Below are 16,687 nucleotides of genomic sequence, written 5' to 3' on the forward strand. Positions count from 1 at the left end.
GCTGTACTATCCCAGGGCAAACTGGAGAATTTGGCAGTCCAATTAGGGGTCTCCTGAGAGACCCACAGGCCAGTAGCATCGGCACAGAATGCCCAGGTTCACAGTGTAGCTTGTCACTCACTCGAGTCCATCTTGCAGGTGGCTCTTTGTCCATGTTGTGACTGGAGTGTCTCAAAGATGACAGGGCTGGGGAATCCTCCAAGTTCTTAGGAAATTTCATGCTACTTCTCCTGCTCAGTAGTTTCTTGGGTTGACAGGGTATTCTGGTCTCTGTTTTCTTCTGCCTGGCCTTATGGAAGCTGGGGATTTCCCCATAGCCAGCTTGTCTGCCATTTTCTTAGAGCCATCCATGGAGTCCCCCTTCAAGCCCTGTGCCTCATGTACCCACTTCTGTGGCTGCAGCAAGAGACCTCCATTTTGGGGTTTTGTTTTGTTTTGTTTTAAGATTTTATTTTTAAATAATCACTCTACCTAAAGTGGGGGGGCTCGAACTTACAACCCCCAGATCTAGAGTTGCACGCCCCACCAACTGAGACAAGGCACCCGCCCCCCAAGATTCTCCATTTTATAACAGATAATCTTATAAAAGCTGCTGGAAAACCAACAACCTTAGAGTATACTGAGTTATCCTTCATCCTCATGGGACTTGAGTTATTTGGTCAGAATATTAGTACTTTTTTTCCTAAGATTATTTATTCATTTATTTATTTGAGAGAGAGGGAGAAAGAGAGTGAGAGCACAAGCAGGGAGTGCGGGAGAGGGAGAAGCAGACTCCCCACTGAGCAGGGAGCTAGACACAGGGATCCATCCCAGGACCCTGAGATCATGACCCAAGCAGAAGTCAGACACCTAACCAACTGAGCCACCCGGTACTCCACACTTTTTTTTTTTTTTTAACCCAAGTTCTATGCTCAAAGCGGGGGTTCAAACTTACAAAACCAAGATCAAAAGTTGCATGCTGAATGCCTGAGTGGCTCAGTTGGTTAAGTGACTGCTTTCAGCTCAGGTCAAGATCCTGGAGTCCCAGGATCAAGTCCTGCATCAGGTTCCTGAATCCAGAGGGAGTCTGCTTTTTCCTCTGATCTTCTCCCCTCTCATGCTCTCTCTCTCTCAAATAAGAAAAAGACAGATTTGCATGCTCTGCCAACTGAGCCAGCCAGGTGCTTCAAATATTAACTCTTTTGTCATGCTTGCTCTTTCCCCCAGTTTCAGACCCACTAACCTTTTCCTTCTCTTTAAACATTGCCGCAGGGGTGCCTGGGTGGCTCAGTTGGTTGAGCAACTCTTGATTTCAGTTCATGTCAGGATCTCAGGTCAGGATCTGAGGATCAGGAGATGAGCCCTGCCTCAGGCTCCATAAAGCAGGGAGTCTGCTTGAGATTTTCTCTCTCTCCTTTCCCCTTTGCCCCTCCCCACCCTGAGCGAGAGCAAGCCCTCTCTCTCTCTCTCTCTCTCTCTCTCTCTCTCTCAGTGTCTAAAATAAATAAATAAATATATCTTTAAGAAAAAAATAGAAGTTGCCCCCAAGTTGTTCTTTGTTCCAAGGAAATTACATGTTTCTTGCCCATCAGGCTGACCTGCGATTGCTTCACTGGCCTAAGCTCATCCTTCTGTCAAAGACCACAATCCTCCAAAGAACAGGTATCTTACAGTCTGACAGCATGTGTCTCACCCAGTGGGGGCAATGACATCAGTGGCCTCCGAATATTCCTTCCATAAGAAGATAGGAACTGTTCTTGGTGCCTGCTAGCCCAGTGTTCCTCCAACTTTAACATGCACACAAATCCCCTAGGATTCAAATAAAATACAGATTCTGATTTAGAAGGTCTGGGCAGAACGGAGATTCTCTATTTCTTTTTTTCTTTTTTCAAGATTTATTTATTTACTTATTTGAGAGAGAGAGAGCATAAGAGGGGAGAGGTCAGAGGGAGAAGCAGACTCCCCACCAAGCAGGGAGCCCGAGGTCGGACTTGATCCCGGGACTCCAGGATCATGACCTGAGCCAAAGGCAGTCGCTTAACCAACTGAGCCACACAGGTGCCCCTGAGATTCTGCATTTCAAACAAGCTCCCAGGTGATGCTAATGCTGGTGGTCCATATGCCACATCTGGGATAGGAAGGAACTTGAACATATATCCAAGAGAAAAATAAGAAGGGGAAAGTGCCTATGATCCAGTGGCCCTAGGTCCCTACCAGGGCCAGACCGGGGTAAAGCAAGTGGAACACCTAGGCTCAACACTGGAGGAGGCTCTCAAGTTCAGCTGAAGCAAATGCATTGCATGACCCTGAGGGTGAGCATCTCCTTATATCGTGCACACAAGGCATCTTGTTTGCCTGCCCTTGTCACTACCAAGTCCCTCTAGAGTACTTTCTGATACACATATAAACAAATGGGGATCATACAGTGTATGATTATACTGTATGTAATTATACCTGTGATATTGCACACACTATACTATTCTTATTATGATATTTTGAAAACCTCAAGCTCTGACAATTTCATTTCAAATTCGTTTAATAATCCTGTTCCTCTAAAATGTACACTGTTGCTTTCCCTGAATGGAAGAATGATGAACGATTATTATTTTCTCCTTTTGACTTTTCTCTGCTTTCAAAATTTCCCATATAACTTTTAATTTATTTTTATCAAAGTAAGGCACATGTAGACTTGGCGGGGGGAGAAAAGAGGTCTACAAGACTTACAGTGATAAACAGCAGCTCCTTGCCGCCATCTACTCCTATCAGATTAAATCAGCAGAAGCAGCTGCTTTCAGCCACCTGAGTGGCTCAGTCAGTTGGTCATCCAGCTCTTGATTTAGGCTCAGGTCATAATCTCATGTCAGGCTCTGAGCTCTGTACAGAGTCTGCTTGAGATTATCTCTCTCTCTCTCTCCCTCTCCCTTTATTATTTATATAATAAAATATAATAACCATCACTGATTTATCTGCAAGCTCTCTATCAAAACTGGAAAACTTTTCTCAAATTGTGTTCAGACTCTCAGCCTATCGGCTCCAGTTTTTTCTCTAGGGTCATCCTTCCTGGAGCTCTCTGTGTCAGTCAACATTCTCGAGAGTAGCAGAAGAAGTAGGATAGAATGAGAGAGATTTGTTTTAAGGAACTGGCTCACATGATCGTGGGCACTGGCAAGTCCTAAATCAGTAGGGCAGGCTGACAGGCAGGAACTCAGGCAAGAGTAGATGTTGCAGCCTTGAGTCTGAAATCCACAGGGTAGCACAGCAGGTTGGAAACTCAGGCAGGATTTCTATGTTCTCATCTGGAGGCAGAATTGCTTCTTCCTTTGAACATCACAGCCTTTTCCTAGAAGGCCTTCAATGGACTGGATGAGACCCACATACCTTATAGAAGGTAATCTGCTTAATTTTAAGTTAGAGGATTATAAATATTACTTGTATCTAAGATATACTTTCACAGCAACATTTAAACTAACATTTGACCAATTTGAACACCACAGCCTAGCCAAGATAACCCATGAAATTAACCATCCCCCTAAGTGATCTCTCTCTTACCATAGTTTTGTTTTCTCATTAGTGTTCCCCTCCCACTCAATTTCATCACTATGAAATTGCTATGAATTGCTATCTCCCTTTTAAATATCAACTGTAATATTGCAATATTGGGAGAGTGAGTGGGTACCTCTAGCCCCATCCAGCTGCCTTCTCATCCCCATTTCTTTCCCATGGTCCTAGGAGAGCAGAAGGGACAGTCCTGAGCTCACACAGCATATACTCTGTGATAACTGCCAATAACCATACATGGCCAGGAGAAAAAGAATTTATTTGTAGCTGCAGTCCTTCAGGAAGCCTTTGTATAATTGACTGGGCCTGCCACAGCTGTCTGATCTTTTTTATCCCAATGCTTAGGCCTCAAACCTGAAAACCTCAAAGTAAAGAAAGCACTAAATGCAAATGTAGTTTTCCATTTTGTTTCTTGGGTGCAGACTAAAAGTATGCCAATGCCTAGTACAATAACAGCTTTGATCATATGACTTTGCCTGCTTAGAGATTTTTATTTTCTTCAAACTGCTTAATCATGGGGCCAAAATAATTGAGAAGTCTTCAGAAACATAGATTTTTTTAAAAAGATTTTATTTATTTTATCTGACCAACAGAGATCACAAGTAGGCAGAGAGGCAGACAGAGAGAGAGGAAGGGAAGCAGGCTCCCTGCTGAGCAGAGAGCCTGACTCGGGGACCCTGGGATCGTGACCTGAGCCAAAGGCAGAGGTTTTAACCCACTGAGCCACCCAGGCGCCCCCAGAAACATAGATTTTGAATCAGTTTTTTTCCAGATGATTGTGCACGCCTGTGTGTCATGTGTGTCGTGATGAGTCAATGTTTCTTTGGGAGTCGAGGGTGGATAATCTCAAAAACAAATGAAGGATGCGAAGCATGGCAGGTTCAGTAACCAAATGACACATAAACTGTTCCCACCTCCCCATTTGGTAGTGAAAATATTAGGAGGGAAGAAATTATACAAACTTTATGGGGGAAGGAAAGAAAGAGAACAATAATTGCCGAACAAAGAGAGGGATGAAAACAAGTTCCCCAAAGGAAAAAAATACACTTGCTCTTAGCCAAAAGATAGAGAAGCAATCCCCAAAGCAAAAATAAATCAAAACCAGAAGTGAAAGGGATAAGATGTCACTGACCTCATTGTGCTTAGTTGGGAACCTTCCTGTAAAACAAGGGAGATCCTGAGGTTTCTACTGTTGAAAGGTTTTCTTTTAATTGGTGGGGTGGAGAGCTTCGAGAGCAAGACTGACAGTCTCCCTTAGGAATGTACTAAATCTTCCCATATTCGTAGAGGCCCCAGAACTGCCCTAACTGCCAACTGATAGCTGATGTCATACATTCCCTAAAAATGGAAGCATGTGAATCCCATTTGTTCCCTAATAGGACATAGCAAAACATTCTATACCCATAAGTTTGAAACGTGCTGGGTTAAGTATAATTATGTGAGATTCTTTCTAGCAGGCCTTCTCAGAACCTTTAATAGCATAATGACTCTCCATCAGGAATATTTATTATTCAAGATTCCATAGATGTATTTGAAATGTTTTACAGAGCACTAGTTAACATTTCCCTAAACTAGTGCTCTGAGGAACACAGAAGTAGATGGTTACCACCAGAGTGTGTGTGTGTGTGTGTGTGTGTGTGTGTGTGTGTGGTTATAGGAGAGAGGGGCCAAGATCATATGCTAGTTCTTATGTAGCTTCTTTTTTTTTTTTTTTTTTTTTTTTTTTTTTTTTTTTTTTTTTTTTTTTTTTTTTTTTTTTTTTTTTTTTTTTTTTTTTTTTTTTTTTTTTCTTATTTTTTTTTTTTTTCTTATGTAGCTTCTAATCAAAGGGGCAAAAGGATACCCAACAGCCTGTTTCCACCTCCTGGCTTTGAAATATAAGCTCATAAATTCCCCTTCAGTTCTAAATTGCTAACAACTGTTTTAGAATCCAACAACCAACCTAAAAGGGAACCTAGAGATCACTTCAACTAATCCTCCATTTTACAAATGTGAAACAGTCTATGAACAAGAATTAAGTTGCCCAATGTATGGATACATTAAATTGCAAAGCTCAGCTAGAGCCAGGTTTCCTGACTTCCTTGTCCCCTGATCTCTCTCCTGCTCTCTCGTGCCTCTCCATACGGCTGAATCCACAGACTAGCAATGGGCTGTCATTGCATAATTCTGACAAATCTGCCTATTACCAAAAATGAGATCTAACCCAGATGCTGGCCCATACGATCAATCTCTTGACAAATCTCAATGTGATAAAATAATTCAGTCACAGTCATTGGCATTTGAAACAGCAGGATTTGACCTGTGGAATCAACACTGGATTCTTCATTTATCTCTGAGGGCATAGCTTCATGACTTCTTCCTTGAAAACTGAATTTTAAGTCATGTCGATGTCATGGCCCATCTCTCCTCATAAAGTTTTATTTTTTTAAAAGACTTTATTTATTGGGGCGTCTGGGTGGCTCAGTGGGTTAAAGCCTCTGCCTTCGGCTCAGGTCATGATGCCAGAGATCCGGGTTCTCTGCTCAGCGGGGATCCTGCTTCCTCCTCTCTCTCTGCCTACTTCTCTGCCTACTTGTGATCTCTGTCTGTCAAATAAATAAATAAATCTTTAAAAAAAAAAAAAAAAGAAAAAGAAAGGATATTGTACCAACTCTCTCCACCCACCCTCTGACATTCTTACATGCTGGCTGTGCGTTAAGCTCCCTTGCTACTTATTCTGCCCCTCTTGACAATATCTGGCCTTTTGGAAAGTCACACTTGCATGGCTGGTTTTGTCAGTTGACCTCAAATTTAGAACACTTGGGGTGTGGTTTATAGACTCTGGTGTTTCATGCTTTAGGAAAATTCAGGACACAAATGTCAACATTTCCAAAGCAAATGAGGGAGTGGCTGTTTGCATTACAAATGAACCTTTGCAAAATAATTCACCAAAGGCATCTTTTATGTATTAATATATATTTTATTCATTAAATAAATAATACTACACTTGGTACAAAATATGAAGGAGTGCACAATGAAAATCCCCCACCTTCATCCCTGGTCACCAAGCTCTCCTCCCCATGGGTCACCTCTGTTGTCCATTTCTTGTGTATCTTTCTATAGTTTTTGTATATGCAAACCTATTCCTATATACACTTTTTCTGAAAATAGCATTCTGAACACGCTGTTTTGTACCTTGTACTTTGTCATTGAAAGAAAACATCTTGGAAATCATTTCATATTAGGACAAATAAAACTGCCTCATTTTTAAGGGTTATTATAATAACCCTTAAAATATTCTAATAACCCTGTTCCAATGGCCAATATGCCAAAATGAATTCATCTAAAAGGGGTTCTTTGCAATAGTGAATTCTGTTATTCCACTGACAATCTGATTTCATTCCTGAAGTCCTATTTGCAGCTGCACTGTATTGTAGGAACAGAATTCTCTCAGGGTACTCCCTTTTGTGCAGGAAGCACATTCAAAGCAGACATTAAAGCCTACGGACCAACTTGGGCCAAACAGAAACTCACAAGTTTCTAACTCCTAAAGTTGGAACTCAGATGCTTCAAGACCCTCAAAGCTTAATCTTCCTAATTTTTAGAATAAGACTTTACGGAAGCACCTGGGTGGCTCAGTCCATTAAGCATTTGCCTTCCACTCAGGTCATGATCCCAGGGTCTTGGGATCAAGCCCTGCAGTAGGCTCCCTGCTCTGCAGGGAATCTGCTTCTCTGTCTGCCCCTGCTTCTGCGTGCTGTCTCTCTCTCTCAAATAAATAAAATCTTAAAAATAAATAAATAAATAATTTTTTTCCTCCTGTTCCTAATTTTTAGAATAAACTTATTTCCCTCTCTCTCCCTCTCTCTTCCCCACTATCTCTCGCTACCCCTTCCTCATGACCGAAAGCTGAACAATGTAATGTAGCCTTTTTTTTTAAGTACCTAGCTTTTTTTTTTTTTTAAAGATTTTATTTATTTATTTGTCATAGAGAGAGAAGCGAGAGCAATCACAGGCAGACAGAGTGGCAGGCAGAGGCAGAGGGAGAAGCAGGCTCCCCGCCAAGCAAGGAGCCTGATGTGGGACTCTATCCCAGGACGCTGGGATCATGACCTGAGCCGAAGGCAGCAGCTTAACCAACTGAGCCACCCAGGCGTCCCTTAAGTACCTAGCTTTTGAAACCTCCCTCATTCTCCAAAGCTCTGACTAACCCCCCTAATGACCACTGACAGCTCTTACCCTGGGTGGTTCCCAGCTCTGCTCTCACAACAATAAAGCTCCTCTACCATCATACTCGCTATAAGAATAAGAAAAACCTTGATCAGAAGCAGAGGATGATAATAATAGCTCCCTTCCAGCCCTCAGTGTAGCCAAATGGACCCAGGCAGGCTTGGGAGCCTCATCACCCATTCACCACAGGAGAGGTACTAATACTTTTGTTTTTCTTGTTAAGGTTTTTATTAATTTAGGGGTGCCTAGGTGGCTCAATCAGTTAAGCATCTGACTCCTGGTTTCAGCTCAGGTTGTGATCTTGGGGTCATGGAATTGAGCCCTGTGTCAGGCTCTGTGTTCAGCATGGAGTCTGCTTGGGATTCTCTCCCCCTCAGCCTCTGCCCCTCCTCTTGCACTCTCTAAATAAACAACAACAAAAAAATGTTTTAAAGATTTATTTATTTGAGAGAGAAGAAGAGACGATGGAGGGGGAAGAGGGAGAAGGAGAAGCTGTCTCCCCTGTGAGCCCAGAGCCCAAGGTGAAGCCAAAGACAGACGCTTAACCAAGTAAGCCACTCAGGTGCCCCAAATATTGTTTTTTTTAATGTGTGACCATGAGAATGGTTGATGAGCCCCAGTGAGCATACGAGGAAACACTGTCCTTAGCACATTTTGGCACACAGTGTGTTCTGGTGAATATGATTGATTACTTGGTTGGATAATATAATCAGGCACTGGAAATTCAATAAAGTGTGGCCTTATATAAGATAACTATATATCTTCTCACTCTTTTTGTGTGTGCGCCAACCCAAAGAAAGAAGACATGACACTGAAAGATATTTTATAATCCTAATCCTAGCTGACCTCTTATTCCACTTACTTAAAATATTCACTTCCCTTAGTTCTGTGATACCACATTCTTCCGCTTTGCTTCCTACCTCTACAATCTCCTCTGCTGATTCTTCTTCCTTCTACTGAGCCTTCAGATGTTGAAGTTTTTCCAGGTTTGGCTCTTTTTCCTCTTTTCTCTCCCTGATCCATGTCAATGACTCTTGGGCAAACCCTGTTCTGAGGAACCCCAAATTGATGTTTTCAGCCCATATCCTTTCTTTAAGCTCCAGACCCATTTAATCCGACTTCTCTCTGTCAGCCCTTCTTGAATTGACTCAGATGAAGCATCTGCCACCTAGAGGAATGAGACATCAAAATAGAAATCAAAGTACTGAAATAGAAGGGGTTTTGTATGCATCTAGAATTCGTACTCACTCTACCAGCTGTTTCACGTCTTTGCACCTTCTTTAATTCTTTGATTTTACCAGCCTTCCCACCCTGCAACCCATCCCAGTGAGCAGATCCTATCAATTCCCACTTCACAGAGACCTTTAGGCAGCTCCCTTACCTTCTGCCACCAAATTTACAGATAACTGAACCCTCAGCCTTTTCTTCTCCCACTTAGACCAATTTCCTATTGGGTCTTTGGTTTGGGTCATTTCTAGTTCCTTAGGGGTCCTTTGCTACCGAGTGTCCCCCTCCTCTTTCCTTGCTCTCCTACCCGCTCTTCTTGCTACTTCCTACCTCTGTTTATGCATACTTGAAGGCTCCCCGCACTAAAAGCCTCTTCATTTGACCCCATATCTGGCTCCCACCTACTGCCCTTTACCGTTCCTTTTGCAGCCAAATTTCAAGGAAGAGTTGTCTCTGTTTACCATCTTTAGTTCTATACCTCCCGTGTCTCAATCTCCTGCAGTTTTATTCCCTGTGCACCACCTTCCTGGTCTGCGGAGACTAGCCCCGACAAAGTCAACACCAGCATCTTCTGTATTCTTTAAATCCAGTGGTCTTCACATTGCCTGGCCTCTCTGCAGGGTTCACCACCACTGACCAGTCCCTTCTCCTTGTTCCGTTGCTTTTTCCCTTTTGACAACATTTCACAAACGGTTCTAGGTGGCTCACCAGGTCAATAGTCCCTGGCCAGCCCAGGGACTATATTTGCTTTCTACCATCCCAGACACCTCGTTATCTCTAACTCACTCCTCAGGTCTCAGCTCAAGTCACCCTCCCCTTTCCCCAGAGAACTGTCTGCACGATTTCCTGTGTTTTGCCTGAGTAACAATGATCACAGATTACAGTAAGATATGTTAGGGTCATTCTATACCCCCAGCTTTTCCCCAGAGTTGTATCTAATATCCAGGGACTGCTGTGGTGTCGAGACACAGGGGAGAGGCCCTTTCTGCTCCTGCAAATCACCCCGGGTACTATCCAGCCGAAATGTACCAAGAGCTCACAGACCTCATGAATACTAGTTTAAAAGGATCGGAACACCCTCCTCACACAATGAAATTGCTTTTCCTCTGTTCTTCCAGACTTTGTCCAAAGTGATCATTAGAAACAATTAAAGCAACCGCTGCCGAGAGTGGCCCGATGGAGGCCACACAGCATCTTTGTGTGAAATTTCACCTCACAACAACCACTGAAGTCACCAAAACTGTAACAGTTTTGGGTCACCACCCTCACTGTGGTGAGGGTCATTCCCCTCTCCACTGTCCCTACCCCCCAACCCAGAAGTCCTGGTCCAGTTGTGGGGAACACAGCACGAGGCCTGGAATATACAAGCTTCTGAGTTCTCCACTCACCATCCCCTCAGTCAGGGGACCCTGATCTCACCTAGAGGTCAAGAAGACTCTTCCAAACCTCGACAGCTCTCTTTTCATGAGTCTTTTCCATTACCCACATGGTCCTGGCTCCAGAGCTGCAAGAAAAGACTCTTCTTTCAGATAGGTCCACCCTGCCCTAAACAACAAAGATTTGGTTCACCAAATGGGCAAAAGGCCATGGAGAAAAGAAAATCCTGGGGACAAAAGTCATCAGTTGATATTCTAAAGGAGCCTCCCGACACAGTACTGTGGATATTGAGACTCCAGAGAAATACCGGTTTGGAGATCATAGATAAATCCAGAACTGCCTGGTGTCTCTGGCCAATAAACAGATACAGCAAAGAAAAAAAGCATTTTGCCAGAGAGTAGAAAAAGAAGGGCCGTTTCATCTTCAGCATTACACAGAGCAATTTCCAGAGGAAAATGTGAAGATTTTGTGACTGTTGAATTTCAGAGGGTATGAGTCATTTGTAAATATTAAGGAAACTAAAATGTGTACTTGTGCCTAAATGCAGCTAGCAAGAAGATTAATAATCACCCACATATCTCCCCTTAATTATCTAATTAATCTAATTACCTCCTACCATCTCTTGACCTTTCTCTTCCCACATATCCCCATTTACCATGTATTACCTAAATGAAACAGCAGGATCACCCCAAACAAAAAACCCACAGATAACCAAGAGATGCCACACGTATGAGAAAGAGTTCCATTATATTTTCATGTAACTCCGTATTAACACAGCTCTTTTGGGGGCGCCTGGGTGGCTCAGTGGGTTAAGCCTCTTCCTTCGGCTCAGGTTGTGATCTCTGGGTCCTGGGATCAAGCCCCAAATCGAGCTCTCTGCCCAGCAGAGACCCTGCTTCCCCCTCTCTCTCTGCCTGCCTCTCTGCCAACTTGTGATCTCTCTCTCAAATAAATAGATAAAATCTTAAAAAAAAACAAAACAAAACACTCTGTGTTTTGTTTTGTTTTGTTTGTTTGTTTGCTTTTAGAATCTCAGTACCTAAAAGGAGAATGGAAGATGCAAGTTGAAGGCAATGTGACATGCTTTCCTTCAAATTCTGCTGGTTCTCCGTGGGGCAGGAAGACAACTCTAGAAGCCTCTTGCTTTGTGATAATCCTTCAGGACACAGCCGAACAATAAACACCAAGTGTCTGCTTACAGGGGGCTAAAACCTGACACAGGCCATAGTGGGGGTCTATACAGTTGCCTTCTCTCTCGACAGCAAGATGCACCCTGAAAGCTGCCTCTCTTCCACTGATGGAGAAAGACTTAAAATGGTTAAATATATTTTCTTCTTGTTGACATCCCCACAGTGGAAATCTGGCCTTTGGAGGCCCCTGCAGATGAGTTTCTCCCATGATATTCTATCTGCCTTTGTTTTTAGATGCTCTGTTTTCTTATTCTTACTTAGACTTCTCTTTGGAGAAACCAGAATAATTGGACTCCAGGGAGAGTTAAATTGCAGAGCTGAGGCTTAAACGAACTGACAAACTAATTTTCTCTACATCATGTTTTTAATTTCAAAACCCTGGTTAGGAACCGGCTTATAGTTGAAGTATTCTGTTTTTATCATCATCATCATTATTATATACATATTTTTAAGATTTTATTTATTTTTTTGACAGCGAGAGAGGGAACACAAGCAGGAGGAGTAGGAGAGGGAGAAACTGGCTTCTGCCGAGCAGGGAGACCAAGGCAGAGCTCTATCCCAGCACCCTGGGATCATGACCTGAGCGGAAGGAAGGCAAACGCTTAACCAGTTGAGCCACCCAGGCATCCCGTCACTATCGTATTACTGTGAACAATCACTTATTGCATACTTAATAAACATTCTGCTAGGCCCTCCAACGGATCCCCTCGCATCCCTAAGAAGCAAGCATCTTTAACCCTATTTCAGAGATCTGAACACAAAAGAAAGGGCCAGTGAGGGGCCATCAGAGGCAAATGAACCAGGAAGGTAATGAAACTAAGGAAACTGAAGATATCCTCTCTTGCATGGGCCTCTTTCCAGACCCTGCATCTAATTCTGTATCCATAAGCTTTATTCTTCTCCTTAAAGGGAGCTTTCAATATCGTATAAACGTCAGTTCCCACCAAATCTGGTTCTGTCCCTGCTGTGGAGCCAGTGTCCGAACCCAGAATTATCTGACTTTGAAGTCTATGCTCTTCACATGGAACTCTTATTCATCTTGAAATTCAAAAGTCAGGAAAGAGGTTCCATAACTCTGCATTGTCTTGAATACGCCAATACCCTTAAGAGAGCACACTGTTCAAATGCTAAATGAATCACTTGTTTGGAGAATCATGGACACGTATTAGCAGATACTCATTTCTCACCATGTGTCTGGTGGGATGAGAGGCATGGGAGACAGTGTTTCAAAGGACAGGCTTTGGGGCTGACTCCCAGGGTTAAAACTCTGGTTCGTCCACTTCATCCTTGGCTGTGTGTGCTTAGGCAAGTTACTCAGCCTCTCTGAGTCAGAATTTCCTCTTCTGAAAAATAGGTACAAGAACAGTTCCTTCCACATGGGAATTTATGCATGTCTACGCGTAGTAAATGACTTAAAAGTGTTTTTCAAACTGCGAGTCAAGACCCATTAGTGGATCACAAAATCAATTTCATAAGTGAACTAGCATTTTTTTAAATGAAGTAAAATCAGAATACATTTTAAGATTCCAGAACGCATTCATTACACACAGCGTAGGTAATTGGTTTGGTTTTTTTTTTTTTAAAGACCATTTATAAACGTTTTATTTGTTTTACTTTTTTTAAGATTTTATTTATTTGACAGAGAGCACATGAGAGAGAGCACAGCAGGGTGAGCAGCAGGCAAAAGGAGAGGGAGAATCAGGCTCCCCACTGAGCAGGGAGCCCAACGTGGGACTCCATCCCAGGACCCTGGGATCCTGACCTGAGTTGAAGGAAGACACCCAACCAACTGAACCACCCAGGCATCCCAGTAATTGTTTACTGAAAGCTTTTGTTTCCATAGTATATAGTCTGAAAGTATATATGTAGGAGTGTGCTACATTGCTCTGTAAAATGTTTTCGTGAGTCACCATCCAAAAGGTTTGAAAACCCCTCAATAAATATAAGCAAAGCAATTAGAAGTATATGGATTACCTTGCAAACACTCAGGACATGTTAGTTATTATCATAGTGGTAGACCCAGAGAAGTAGCCATAGGTGCATTTAATGTAGCCCTAATTCTTTATCTGTATTACCTATTATCTCGTATAAGTCTAATATTCCTTTAAAAACAATGTTTTGTCAGTATAAAATTCTGCACATGCAGAGTAGAAAGGTAGAAAATCCAAGTAGGCAAAAACAAGAGAATAGCATCATCCCATTATCAGAGATTACCACTGTTAATATTTTAGTGAATCTCAATCGGTATCTTCTTCTATACCCACAGTTTTTAATTCAATAAAACTATCTCCTTCATATTATTCTGTAACCTTTTCTTCAGTCACCAATCTCTTCCTCTTCACTCTTGTAAACTTTCATTTTATCTAATATCCAAATTATATTCAAACTTTGCCAAAATGTCCTTCTCAGCAACCTTTTTTTTTCTTTTTTTCTTTTTTTTGAAAGAGAGAATGAGAGCACGAGTGGTGGTGGGGGGGAGCACAGGCAGAGAAAGAAGCAGGCTCCCTGCTGAGCAGAGAACCCTGATGTAGGGCTTGATCTTAGGGATTATGACCTGAGCTGAAGGCAGATGCTTGGCCAACTGGGACACTCAGGCACCCCTCAACAAATTCGTTGAAACCAGTATGGGTCCAGTAGTGTTCAAAACCCTTAGCAATTTCTTCTCCTTTCGTCCCAACATTGACTTTCAAAGAGGACAGGCCAAGTGTCCTGCAGAACATTCCACTTTCTGATTTCTCTGTTTACTTTCTTGTGCCACTGTTTATCTTGCACCTTGAATTTACTGTAAATTAAAAGCTGTGTCTAGGGGCGCCTGGTTGGCTCAGTCGGTAGAGCATGTGACTCTTGATCTCAGGGTCATTGAGTTTAAGCCCCACGTTGGCCATAGAACTTACCTTAAAAAAAGAAAAGAGGGGTGCCTGGGTGGCTCAGTGGGTTAAGCCTCCGTCTTTGGCTCAGGTCATGATCTCAGGGTCCTGGGATAGAGCCCTGCATCAGGCTCTCTGCTCAGCAGGGAGCCTGCTTCCTCCTCTCTATCTGCCTGCCTCTCTGCCTTCTTGTGCTCTCTCTCTCTCTCTGTCAAATAAATAAAATCTTTTTTAAAAAGAAATTTATATCTAAAGGTGTGAGAGATTCAATTTAAACATTTTGGCTAAGTTACAGTTTAAGTAGTGCTGTGTATTCATACCACATCATTGGAAGACCCCTGATATCTAGACCCATTACTGATGCTAAAATTCACCAGTCTCAGGGAATGATACTCTGATTCTCCCACAATATGATCACATCTACTGACCTCCAATCTGAGACTAAAAATGAACCAATATGGTATTAATTGACACTATTTATACATTCAGTTCTCTATCAACCTTTTTTTTTTTAAAGATTTTATTTATTTATTTGACAGAGAGAGAGAAAGCGGGAGAGAGCACAAGCAGGAGGAGCAGCAGCAGAGAGGGAGGGAGAATCAGGCTTCTGGCAAGCAGAGAGCCCCTTGCTCAGGACCCGAGAAGGCCTACGCTTAACTGACTGAGCCACCCAGGCGCCCCTCTCTTCCAATTTTAAGGAACTTTTTGATTATATATGGCCCACCCAGATAATCCAGGATAATTTCCTTGTGTTAAGGTCATCTCATTGGTAAACTTAATTCCATCTCTTAACTTAATTCTATTTTGCCATGTTATATACACATTCATAGGTTCTAGGGATTAGGAAGCAGACATCTTTGGGAGACCATTATTCTGCCTACCATGATCTCCTCTGTGATCCCCAAAGATTTATGTCCATCTCATATGCCAAATATATTTACTCCATTCCAAGATCTCCAAAATCGCAACCCATGGGAGCATGAACTCAAAGTCTAAAATCTCAACATTGAAATCACTTATATTAGGTATGGGTGAGACTCTGGATATAGACCATCCTGGGGTAAAATTCCTCTCCGTCTGTGGACCTGTAAAACTGGAAAGTTTTCTGCTCCCTAAACACAATGGTGGGACTAGCACAGGACAGCAGTTATAAACATTCCTATTTTAGAAGGAAAAAAACGAATCACTTGTCCCAAGAAATTCCAAAATTCAGTCAGGTAAACTCCCATCAGGTTTCAAGGCTTTGGGAATAATCATCTACAATCCTTACCTCTGTTTTCTGGGTTTGAGGCTTCATCCTGAATTGTCCTCCCTTTTTGATGAAAGGATTAAGTGTTCAAAGCTGAATAGTTTTATCAGCCTCCTTCCTGTCTGTAGAATTTTAGGGGTCTGGCAGCCTTTCATTTTATCTTCTCCATCCCTTTCAGTCCAAGCTGCTCCACTGAGTATAAACTTCTCAAGAGCCTTGTGGGTCTCCTGTGAATGGTGTGGGGATTCATTCCAGTAGAAAGAGATCTTTCCACATATCTTTTCTAAATAATCCTACTTTTTTCTTTTATTGAGACGGCTAAGGAGGATCTATGAGTCATACCCTTAATCTCTTCAAAGAGTTTTTTGGGGCTTTTATAAAGAAATCCTCTGCAAACATTCGTGTATAAGTCTTTGTGGGGACATACACTTCTATTTCTCATGGGTTAAATATCTAGGTGTGGAATGGCTGAGTCATATGATGGATATTTGTTTAACTTTTTAAAAAATTGCCAAACTGTTTTCCAAAGTGTTTGTACATTTTACATTCCCTATCCCCTCCCCGCATTGCATGAGAATTCCAATGCCTCCAAATCCTTGCCATTTAGTATGGTCGGCGTTCTTAGTTTTATCACTAGTTGACAATCCTTGCTTGCATTAACTTTATTAGAGCTTGCAAAATGCTGATTTTATATTTCTTTTTTTTTTAAGAGTTTATTTATTTGAGAGAGAATGAGTTGGAGGGAGCAGGTGGTGAAGAGAGAAGAGCAGACTCTCAGAGGAGCCACAGAAGCAGGGATCCCAGGGAGCACAACAGGGGGCTGGGTCCAGGACTCTGGTATTATGACCTGAACAGAAGGCAGGCGCTTAACTGACAGAGTCATCCAGGCACCACTGGTTCGTTCGTTCGTTCGTTCTTTCCTTCTTTCTTATTTATTTGAGAGAGAGAGGGCACATGCACATGAGCAGGGGGGAGGGGCAGAGAGAGTGGGAGAAGCAGACTCCCTGCTTAGCAGGGAACCCAATGAGGGT

This window comes from Mustela putorius, unplaced genomic scaffold, assembly GCF_011764305.1.
Source record: "Mustela putorius furo isolate JIRA1106 unplaced genomic scaffold, ASM1176430v1.1 tig00003983_pilon_pilon_pilon, whole genome shotgun sequence".
NCBI classification, from domain to species: domain Eukaryota; kingdom Metazoa; phylum Chordata; class Mammalia; order Carnivora; family Mustelidae; genus Mustela; species Mustela putorius.